A 10364-nucleotide genomic window follows, 5' to 3' on the forward strand; every position below is an offset into this window, starting at 1 on the left:
TGGTATATAATGATGTGCTACGTGATTGCTAGCGACACAGCTATGTTAGCATAACATAAACAGTGAAGCTGGAGGATGAACGCTAACTTTTTCCACTCGATAAAAGTTAACGTGACGGTTCCTGATGGACAAATGCAATCACATGGCAGGATGTTGTAAGGATGCCTTAATAAACGCAGAGTTGTTTGGACCCGGAAGCAGGTTTCATACATTCATACGTCATCGCTTAATAAATGAATAAAGAATATTTCAGGCCAAAAACAAATTCCTTTTGCTTTAAATAAAGATTGATTGTATTTATACACCTGTACAAGTGTAGTGGTTTAAATACTTTCCTAACAAGTAAAAGATCACTGGTTCGATTCCGGAGACACAGCCCTTTGAGGGTAAAGGAAAGGCATCTGACAAAAGAAGCTTTAAGACCTACTTTTTTATAATCAAAGTGTTTGTTTTTTCATTTGCATGAGTGTAAATAGTTTCACCACTTAAAAAAGTTAATATTATTACTTATTTATTTTAAATTTGTGCATTCTGTTGTAAAAAAAATAACTAGTGGCCATTACTTGTCTTTTAAGAATGAAATATAAAAACACAAAGTAATTATTGTGCATCAGTATAAACACATACTTTTGCTGAAAAGTAAATGTTAACTGCATCCATAAAATACATGAAAAGTACCATATTTTCCTCAGAGGTTACATAATAATGAAGCACAACATGGAAATATTCAACGAGTCAAAGCAGTAATTAAATAAATGTATTTACTAGTGCTGGGACTTACCTCATGGCACCCAGTATATATTTTGGCACATATGCTCAGAGCCTTCAAACAATGTGGAGGAGTTCACATCCAGAACAGCACTACAGCAACACAAGCCAGCACTTCTACTGGAGTGACAATTCTGTGTCACTCCTTCGAGACACTAACCTGCCAATCACCCTGCTCACACAGGTAACGTATGTGTGTTCTCACACACACACACACACACACACACACACACACACACACACACACACACACACACACACACACACATACACACACACACACACACCATTTCACCTGCCAATCCATCATGACAGACAGGTTTGAAACACACTATTTGTCAGAGCAGAGGCAGCGACATGGGTAGATAGCAGCAGGAGTGAGAACGTGCTGAAACGAGAGGGAAGATTCCTTTGTCCTCAGTAGCACCCCGCCATCATTACAATGTTTTACAAAATGGCTAAGGACCAGAGAGACGCAGTGCGGTCGGTCACGTCTGTTTCCTGCTGCTGATCTGCCTGAGTGCCGTCGCTACATCACCTCGCTCACAGAGACCCTATGGAGAACACTGACAGCATCAACACGATGCATTATTTATGCTCAAGCATCCTAAGAGACGCGTTCTCGTTGCAGCAGACAATAACTGCTCTCTCCGTCCAAGTAGCTCATGCAGATTATGATGTAACACATTAGATGGGTACGCTCGAAATTCAATATTTCACTGACAACCTTTTAGAGGTGGAGCATTTTTTCCTGTACTGGCACACAGCAATGCAATGTTCAGATATTTTATTTATAATATCTTATTATTTAAATAGTTGAAGGATTATTATTGATTTTATCTCAGGTAGAGAACACTTTTACTAGATTTTCAGAATAAAAGAGAAGTTTAAAAAACAATTATCATGTCTATATAATTACCAAAGCAACCTCTATGACTCTGTACTCTAAGAATTCCTATGAAATCATCAGCCAAAATGTTTGCCTGATGTCGTGCAGGTCCCCCGCATCACCAACACAGCATTTACACACTTAGTCCTGTGGTGTCTGGGGGATGTTGGCAGAAGGCCCTGAGAGTCCTGTCGTCTGATCCTGGGGCCTCTAAGCTGAGAGCTTCTTTGGTGCAGGGCTGCTCGATATAATGATATATATCGGACGACGATATCAAACGTCTGTCGTTTCATATTATACGCTATCGTTTGTTTTGTGGTGTCGCAAAATAAACCGTTTGCGGCAATATTTTTTCATCGTTCTGACGGTCACTGTAGTGGCTATATTCATTTTGTAATGTTCTCTCTTTCTCTCATATTTCAAACGACCACACTATGAATGGACAAGCGACGGTTTTATGCGTTGTCATCAGTGATGGGAATAACAGCGTTACTTTTTTCAGTAACGAGTAATCTAACTAATTACTGTTTCTATCGTTACAACGCCGTTACAGTTACTAACAACAAAATGCAGTCGCGTTACTATTTTTCAACAAACAGACGGTTGAAGCTGTGTTCAGCTTACCGCACCTTCAGTTGCAGGAAGTAGCTGTAAGTAATCTGGACGCTACAGCTTTAAGCAGCTGCGCGCTCCCGCAGACGGCGATCACTTTCTGCCCGACGATCACTTTTTGGCAAAACACCTGGAGCTCAGGGGGCAAAACAACGACATGAGTGTTGCTGTTTGACTGAGGAAGAATAAAGTATCGTGGTAAGCCAATCACATGACCACTTCAAGATGACAAAGTAACAAGGTGACATATACCAGTTTATAAACTGTTGATAGGCCAGTAAAACCAGAGTCATGATGAACAATATACACGCCTGTTTTTCCTCAATAGTTTCGTCACGTTTACTGTCTAAGGACAGCGCAGCGAGACCTCCCTGCTTATGACATAAAGTAAAAAAACAAAAAAAACGCCCGTTCGTGTTGGTGGAAAAATGCACCATGTCGACCAATCAAACTATGATATGGAAACATGACATTTGGTTGTTTAAGAAGAGGTGGAAGACGGCGAGAGAGAGAGAGAGTTTTGAGATGTGAGAGATTTGTGACGTTTAGCGTGTTTGGAGTGTGTAGTTAATGTGTTGTCTTGTGTAGTTTCTCCCTTTGAAAACACAGCGTTCAGCTGAATAGACTCAACTTTCCACTGTTGCCTTCTGTTGTGCTGAAAAAGCCACAGTATCCGAGTGTTGTTGCCAAGATGCTGTGCTTGGGCTGCAGCAGTGCTTAGCTGACTGGCCCATCCAAACTAACATCAACATAAATACAAGGACTCGAGGTTCCCCAGAAAAACATTGCATTATAACGAGATGATCAATGGTAATCACTTCAGCTGTGCAGGTTTAATAATGTGGCTGATCAGTGTAAACGAGTGCTTTAGTTACAAAAAAAGAAAACGCTCTGACCTAATGCCAGAGTCTCATCAGTTCACTGAAAGAACTCGTATTAACTTTTGACCAACATTTATAAGTTAAATTTAGCCTCTCACTAATTAATTTGCAACCAGTTGTGCTGCAACTACATGGTGCTGGAGAAATCCCAGTGTCTGTGTCCTATTTCTATAGCAGATATATCAATTAAGGGCATAGTATGTCTGCAGGGTGCAATCAGGAGCTAGAGGACTGTTTTTAATTAACCACAATGTAGTTAGACCGTGTGAGTTTACTGCTGTAAAGACACATAAGAGCCGTAAGAGATGACACGCTGTATAAAGATTAGTTGTTTAGACGAGGAATGAAACCTACTTTTAACTCAAAGCTGATAGGAAACGGCAAAGTGAATGGTTGGTGTCCTCATTTGTCTCCTGTATTGCTCTTTATGATGAAAACTAAATGTTAATGGAGCTAAAAGCGAAATTTGTGCATTCGTTACTACTTTGGTAAATATCATAATCTGGAAATCATGCGAGTAAATGCTTGCATATTCATAATGAATCTTGGGAATGTACAGAAAAATCCAAGTACGTCCCCCAGAGAATAAACAGGATTATCATATTAAATGTGATGATGACAAAGCTCTGCGGACCTTCTGGATTAACACCACTCTGACCTTGTGACTGGACAAGCTTCTCATCATCGTACTTCCTCTCACCTCTTTCAACGTCCCACTCCTCGTACATGGCCTGAGAAGCCCAATAGCTGCAGTTATTATCTATTCAGTGCTTTGGCTTTGTAATTACATGAAGATATGAAAAGAAATCATAATGGAAGGTTTTTCCAAAAAAGTCGGAACACTGAGTAAAGTGTAAATACAAGCCGGATGCAATGACTCACAAACCCATATTTTATTCACAATGAAACACGAGAACTCATCAGATGTTTAAACTGAGTCATTTTACTCGTTTGTGAAAAATATCTCATTTTGTATTAAATTTTAATGCAACACATCTAAAAAAAAGAAAAGGTGGGATGGAGACAACAAAGGCTGGAAAAGTACGTGGTCCTAAAAAGAAACAGCATGAGGGAAATTTTGCAGCTGATTAAGTGAACTGACAGCAGGCCAGTGACATGACCGGGACAAGCAGAGTTTCTCAGGAGTAAAGATGGGCATAGGTTCACCCCTCTGCAACAAACTGTGGAACAGCTTCAGAATAATGAATACTTGGACTTTCTCATCTACAGTGGGTAATATCATCAAAAGATGCTGAAAATTTCTAGGCTAGAAATCGATATTGGATGCTCGCGATCTTCAGGCTCTCAGGAGACACGGCATTAAAAACACACACAGTTCTTTATTTTATTGTACTTTATTGAGCCCCGTGGGGAAATTGCTCTCTGCATTTAACCCATTCTATCATGGAAATCACTGCTTGGGCTCAGGAACACTTCAAATAATCAGCGTCTACAAGCACAGTTGACTGCATCATCCTCAAATGCAGCTCTGTCATGTCAAGACGTTGTCAAATGTGAACATGACTCAGACTAGGGCTGCTCAATTAATCGAATTTTAATCACGATTACGATCTGGGCTTTCAACGATCATTAAAAATGACTGAGACGATTATTAGCCCCTCCCTCATTTATCCGCGACACCTTAAAGGCCGGTCCGTGAAAATATTGTCGGGCATAAACCGTCCGTGGCGCAAAAAAGGTTGGAGACCGCTGATTAAGAGGACCCGAGGGAAGCTCGGAAAGCTAAGCAGAAGTTATTTGGAGAGTGACTGCCGTTGGTTCAAAAGAGAGGTAAAAAAAACTTCAGTGGTGTTGCACACTATTTTATATTATTTTTTAAAGTCATTATTCAACACATTGTTATTGTTAACCCTTTAAAGCCGGTCAGAGCAGCACGCTCCGTTTTGCGTAACTATTTTTAAATCCCTGTAGAACCTGAACCGTGTAAGCTAGCGCAATAATTTGTTTTGCATATGAAACCGGAGGAGTTGTACTTACATCTGATGCCATCAGCTTGTCCTCGGTCACGGTTTCCTTCCACATAAAGCTTTGCAAAAACTGCATAAAAAGCGCTTGCAGGAACAAAAACATAATATTCCAGAAACACGCTTTGCCGATCCATCAGCTGTTCGTAACACTTCCCACAGTGAAACAGACGTCAGCGCGAACTGTCGCATGTCCGCCATTTCCTGTCCGAAACCGGAAGTGCGGAAAATGTCGTTTTTTACTTGTAGGCCTTAAAAACCTATACTGGTCATGTTTGACTTTTCTGAATAGTTGCTGGGATGCTTAGAACTCGAACTGCACAGCTGGAAATAGTTTATTTTGATGCACATGCTGTTTTCTTTGCAAATTTGCATCATAGGATTGTTTTTTGTTTTTCCTGCAGTGTATATAAAAATTGCTGTATCTCCAAAATAAAACTATGAAGACACTCAAAATAAATTTCCTGCTGTTGTAAACTAATTTTTGCAACTTTTTTGTATTTAAAGTTTTGAGGGATAAGCCTCTTAAACTTCTCCAAGTAGAAATACATGTAAAAAAAACAAAAACGATTTTCAATTTTTTTTGTAGTTTATTGCACTTTTTTGCAATTAATGTAATTACTATGGACTTAATGCATACATATTATTAAAATTTGGGCTATAACAGTTGTATTGATGTATAGCAACTTGAAATGCTCCCACAAATGGCACTACAGCATGTAAAAAAATAATATAAGCTCTGGCGGACTTGGTCTTAAAGGGTTAAATAAATATCGTCAAATAATCGAGATCTCAATTTCAGTGAAAATAATCGTGATTATCATTTTTGCCAAAATCGAGCAGCCCTAACTCAGACGCTTCTCTGGGCCAAAGCTCTTTTAAAATGGACAAAGTGGAAAACATCTGTGGTCAAATTAATCAAAATTGGAAATTTGTTTTGGGAAACATGGACGCCACATCCTGCAGGCAATCAGCAGTTTTGCTTCTATCGAGACGACATCTGTCAGGGGAGGCCTCGAATATTTCTGCAAATAATGATAAACTAATAAAACAGCATGGCTTCACATTAGAGTCTAGATACTGTACTGACCTTGTGATGGACTGAATGAGCTACTACGTCACTGATGTTAAGGCTGAAATTACACATTTTCTACACCTTAAATGGTCAACCCTCCTCCACCGTGCAGCTCAGCCAGGTGAGCTGAGCAGCTACGCAGCATCTTGATAGCACCAGTAAATTTGCAGTAGTTGTTACACAGTAACAGATTTTTACTGCGATCATAACAAAAAGTAATAAAGTGTTTTTTGGCAACAACCGTCAGCAGATTTGGGCTAATAATTATTCATTCATGATTCGCTCTGCTAGGGCGTCGTGGGACTTTAGGCTTTACAGTAGTTAGCTGTTCTTCCTCAAATACAGTCTGGCAACACTTCCTCTGGACTTGTCTTCAAGTTTGCACCAGTAATTTTGCTTAATTATGATAAATAACTAATTTCCAAGCTGTGTTTGTGTAACATTTGAACACGTTTGCTGTGTTATTGTGTTTCCAGCACCAGCTACTGCCTGTTCATATACACAAGTAACCTGTTTAACTCATTGTATTTAAGCTCAGAAACATTAAACTCTCTCAGTTATTTACTGGACGATGGTTATTTGGTCAAACAAAGCATTTTAAGATTACTAATAGTTTACAAAACTGAACTGGGAACAGTGGAACTGGAACTGGCTATTTGTGAACAATTCAGTGAAACTGTAGTAAACACGTACGTCCAGGTTTCTCAACAACATGATTTGTATTTAAAGCCTCGTCATTTATTTAAGCTGACGCTTGCATGCATTTTATCTGGGTCCAATTTTGTCGACGGACTCGGTTTTCCTTCTCCATCATCGAGCAGACCTGACAGACGACAAATGGCCAATATGAGCCCATCCATCAGAAAATAATAAACACCTGTTAACAGAAATCATACATCCTTTAAATATGAATACGTTTGATTTATGCGCAGCCGAACTCCAAGGATTAATATGATTACCGTTATTAAACCAGAAGGATAATGAGTTATGGAAATTCTAACTCATGAAAGCTTCAGCAGACTGCCTATTAGACATCATTCATAATCAGCTCCTCAGTGTACAGATCGGGTCGATTTATACCCCCACACAGTGCCACACCAGATGGCTAATATTTGGCATGCAGCAGCAGAGTGACAGGAGTTAAATTAGAGCATTGACATATTAACATTATTGTTGACACGAATAATCGCCAGAAAACCTAAAGCTTAAAGAAATGATTCGATTAATCACGTCTCATCATATTCATGACGGTAAACACAACAGCTGTTTTTAGGTTTCCTATAGAAGCAGAAGACACAAACTTAATATGCACCTTAAATGCAGCGTGAGCTTTGGGTGCTTAGACTTCCAGTGACGTGTAAAGGAACAGTAATGAATTTAAGAGTATACCTACTGTGGACTTTTACAAGCAACATCCAGGTTTTTACAGTAAGATGCTGCTGATGAGGATTGTCCTCCCTCGTGAATCATCCTTATAGAAAAATGAATGAGCCAAAGTTACAAACCATTTCAACAATGCATGCAAGATCAAGAGAGTTCAATGTGCCCGTCTCTACAGCACTTTGGGTTGATGTGCTGTAACTATAATAGACGTGACAGTCAATACAAAAAGGTGGCTGTTTGAGATATATGCTAGTAGAAAGATAGTAGGAGTATCGATCCCATCAAGCTAGTGTCAATCAAATGCCAAAATCAGCAATGGTATCAATACTATTGATATTTGGATCACTCCTCTATGGAGTCAAGCTGGCAGTGAAGAGCGACCTGTTTGTGATAATGCAGCGATTACTTGTGATAAGTCATGAAAAACTGCAAACTTGTTGCCATCTGTTGCAAATCTGCCACAAACAGGACAGAATTGTAAAATGACCAAGATGCTCAGCAGCCTTGCTGTAATATACGACTATAACCTGCATACAAGCAGGTGGCAGCCTGCTGAGTCTCCCGCTGCAGACATGTGTCTGACTGTAACTGTGTTAGCAGTCTCTCTGCTTTCATGAGAAAAGTTATTTGCAAAATAAATGTTTGCAAAACTTCCCCAATCTGTCTGAGAGTGACTGCAGCCAGTCCAGGTCGGACTGCTATTGGTTGCCTCCCACTTGGTGACCTACGCAGTATCCTTACGATCAAAGGTCGTCATCTAGAGGTTGTTTGGTTGGTTGAGTGTGTTGAGTGCTCAACCAGTGGGTGGTTGCTCCAATGAAAGACCAATTCATCTGCATCCCCCATCAAATTCTTTTACCACCAGTTGTTGGTTTATGCTCTAGTTAGCAAATAGTTAGCATGCAACAGGCTAATTTCCCACACCCACAATGTCAGCATTTAAGGCAACACTGTGCTTAATTGTACCACACCTAAAACTGCTCTCTGGACTGTTTACATTTGACCATGTGTGCAATCACATATTAAGGAAATGAATTTTCCAAGTTTATAAATCTACATCCAGCTGCAGCATGAACGCTAGCTTTTACTCAGACTCTCGATGATTTGTCTTTTTTCTTTTAAACGTTTGCTTCTAAAATAAATCTTAAATACGAGACGGAGTACGAAGAGCACAAACAGCAAATGTGAATGATGCACATCACCTAACACTTTATGGATTTTTACATGTGGCAATGCTGACATTTCTGCTGCTGGAAAAAGCAGAAAAACAGCATTTGTCATCGTCTGAAACCAAGACTTCTTTGTTCCTTTTGTATTTGCTCACCAGCATAGCAAATGAATTTTTTTTAATATGACATACACAAAAATAGATATGTTCCTGAAGAAAAAACAATCATTGGGAATATGTAAGGCAGTGTAGGAAAGTGTGTCGCTACGTGGTGTCAGTCTGTATGCAAATACAACTTCATTAGTTTGGGAGATCAGGAGAATGAGGTGAGGCTGCGATGTGTTATATTAGAATGGAAGGCACATGACAGTCCTATTTCCTTTGAGACTTTCCTGTTCACTGTCTTCTATTATATTAAACCAAATCAATTATCCCAAAGGCAGCAGCTATAATAGGAAGCTGGGTGGGCATTTTTAAACAGAGTAGGCTGGCTGCTCAAATCTAAATAAGCTGCATGTGATTACAATGATGAGGACACTGAAATCCTGTAATTGAGACACGCAACATTATGATTGCATACTGATTGAATATAATTAGCTTTGGCTTTTACTTTGTTTGCTAGCTTCCTTTAATTAAAAAAGATTTTTCCTTTTCTCTTTGTGGGAATGGATTCAAATTATCCGGGGATGTTTGATAAGTGATTAGCCTGGTAAGGCCTGCTAAGATAATTAATGGTCCAAAAATGTGCCGCAGTAGCCGAGCGGCTTCCCCTGTACGCGGCCGCAGTGGCTATAAATCTAGCTGTGCCCATGTTTAATCCATAACGAGTCAGGCCGCCTTAAAGGATGTATTTTCGCTCTTCTCCTTTAGTCATTTTCATTTCAAGCTTCTATGAGCCGCTGATAAGCAGCTTTGACACCCAGGTTAACATTGCTCTGAGAGGTTCATCATGAGCTGCGCTATAAATAGCTGCTGCAGTTACAACCTCATGCATGACTGCTATGCATACTTACTTCTAAACTCTGCTGTGGAGTTGTGTCCTGACACATCCCTTACATTTCCACTGCAGGTCTCCAAATGTGGCTGCCTGCCTGCAGTGAATATTAAGTCCATTCTCCTCCAGTGTCTCCGTGGGTGTAAGGCCTCGTCCTTGCAGAGCAGAGCACACTCCATCCCTGACAAGGGCTCCGCTTTTATCACCTGATGCAGTGAGAGCCAAATGAGGGTTCGGCCATGTTCAGCCATTTATCATCCGCGATCAGCGAGCAGCCACAGGGGCAGAAAGGACCTTGGCTGCGTGTACGCGCCCCCCCTCCCCGCCATTTGTTCTTAAAGTCAACCAGGTTTAGTGTCACTACGGTCTGCTGCATTCTCTGCTGGGAAAACAAACATCAACACGGCGGCTTTGCTGATGCACTTTGGGGCTCGTGGCTCGGGCTTTTGCGTCCAAACATTCTGCATCTTGTGCAAAATACTCGCTCCGAGGTAAAAACGGATGATAATGATGAATGTGGCAAACGCGGTCAGAGTTAAATGGGGTGCTTATTTAGTCTTCTTCCTGGCATCCATTCTGTTTGCCAGCTGTACTGTAGAGCGGAGCGTT

This window comes from Aulonocara stuartgranti (assembly GCF_965226115.1).
Source record: "Aulonocara stuartgranti genome assembly, chromosome: 15".
NCBI lineage: Eukaryota > Metazoa > Chordata > Actinopteri > Cichliformes > Cichlidae > Aulonocara > Aulonocara stuartgranti.